The 2,177-nt window shown below is 35.1% G+C and overlaps 1 non-coding gene across 1 annotated transcript; it reads right to left on the bottom strand.

The window, feature by feature from the left end:
• Positions 1-552: 552 nt before the first annotated feature.
• Trnam-cau lies at positions 553-624 on the bottom strand. Its single transcript has one exon. It is a non-coding gene; the product is annotated as a tRNA-Met (tRNA).
• Between the last annotated feature and the right edge of the window lie 1,553 nt (positions 625-2,177).

Raw genomic sequence — 2,177 nt, 5'->3', positions numbered from 1 at the left:
GCAGATAATAGATATCTAGCCAAATGTAAGACAGGAGTACAGCCACTCAAGAAAGTGCTGGACAGAAAAGTAGTACTCACAGAAGTTTGTAGTCCGCCAAAAACAAAGAAGAATTAGAAGGAACATTATTTACAAGAGACACTTCAAACCGTTAGAGATTTTCTAATGTTCCCACAGATAGAATTATTATTGGATCTTCTAGTAACATTAGTAGTGTCGAAGAAAGTGTCCTCTTTGTCTTTAGTTATGGAATTTCCAAGTGACGTGGGTATAAATACACTCTGAGAGATTTAACCCTGTTGTGAGATGTATAGAGTGTATTTTAGTCTATTCAGATTCTTACAGACTTTCTGACTTCACAGATCGCTACTACTCCGTGTGAGGTGTATATAATAGTTAACTGTTGTTTTAGTCTACTCAGATTTTTTCACCTCACTATTTTAAAATCAATATTATATTGAGGTTAAAACAAATTAATTACCTATTTGAAACAAAGTGTCAATATTTTATTTCAAGATTTAGTTACAAAAAGATTTAGTTAAAGAAAATATTTAGCAGAGCGTGGTTTCGATCCACGGACCTCTGGGTTATGGGCCCAGCACGCTTCCACTGCGCCACTCTGCTTCGAAAGATTTTGTTGTAAAATAGCTTTTTTAATAAGGTTGTTTGTTGGTTTAGTACGCCATCTAGTGATTTATTTTTCGTTTTTCAATACTATAGTATCTGGTGAAAATTTAATTAAAACATTGTCCAGCGTGCAAACATATTTATAGCATTTCCATTTGCATTTGTGATAAATTATTTGAAGTTGTGTAAAACGTTAAAAAAAATACTACTCTTAATCTTGTAAGTAATAAACGTTATTTGTACTTCACCAAAAACTAATGTAATCAGGCTATGAAACGAATTAAACTTACGACATTTCAGTATCTGATAGTAAAAAAAAAGGCCTAGCTGTATAAAAAAAATGAGGCCAAGAAGAAAAAAAGACGGCCACTAAAAGATGTGAAATCAAAAATGGCGGCCAAACCAGTGCAGTAACGTTGTTGATGACAATGAAAATTATAATAATGATAATTCAAGTAAACATTGTATTACAGAGTCCTGAGTGAAACGTGAATGTCCACCGTATAGAGAAGCTATAAAATATAAAGAATACGAGTGACATTTTACAAGATATTGTTATTTACATATATACAAACTATGACATGTTGATAAGACAGTGTGATCTTAGCTGTAGAACGTGATGTATACATCCTTTGCTGTTGTAGGCCTGGACATCCTAGTCAACTGAGATCCCATAAAAACCGGTAACAGCTGATTTTTGAATTGATATCAGGGAAACTTCTGTAATTTCAGAACGATTTCATTTACTATTTGTCCTGCAGGTCTGAACAAATATCATCCTTCAAAAATAGCCATTCTTTTTACTGCAACAGCTAGACGTTGTGTTTGGTTTGCACGAAATTTTGTACAGATATAGAGTAAACGGTATGTTAAATATGTAACAAATTTCATAAAAATCGAAGCTTGGGAAGTATGTTTTTTAAATTTTTAGAAATTCCGTATAATTTGGTGAGTAAGTAGAAGAAGAAGCCCCCCCAGTGGCACAGCGGCGTGTCTCCGGACAACGCTAGAAACCGGGTTTTGATACTAGTGGTGGGCAGAGCACACATAGCTCATTGTGTAGCTTTGTGCATAACTACAAACAAACAAACAGACAGAAGAAGAAGACGACCTATGACATATCTCTGTTTGAACTGCACGGATTTTCTTGAGTTTTGGAATGTGAGGTAATACAGGTGAAAAATTAATGAAAGAAGTACTGAGTTACATTTAGCTGAAACTCGCAATACGTTGGTTCCTGTAAATAACACCGTGTGCCGCCCCTCTCGAGTTTTTTTTTTTTGGCCGCACGACACACTACCGTAAATATTGTTGAGATAGCGGTTCGTACACCAACCGGAAAGAAATGGTACTAGCTGGAATACCCGTCCCCTAAACGGAAGTTATGTAAAGTCATGGTTAATGAAACGTTACCTCCGCATTGTCCCAACAAACGTTCATGGCAAATTTGGTGAAGGTCCATCCACACACATGGACATACAACAGGCAGTACTATTATATTTATATATAAGTAGTTACATAGACATATAACAGATAGTACCATTATATTT

Source organism: Limulus polyphemus, unplaced genomic scaffold (genome assembly GCF_000517525.1).
Source record: "Limulus polyphemus unplaced genomic scaffold, Limulus_polyphemus-2.1.2 Scaffold78674, whole genome shotgun sequence".
Taxonomy (NCBI): Eukaryota; Metazoa; Arthropoda; class Merostomata; order Xiphosura; family Limulidae; genus Limulus; species Limulus polyphemus.
The sequence above is the reverse complement of the archived record's forward strand: the minus strand, read 5'-3'. Positions and strand labels throughout refer to the sequence as shown.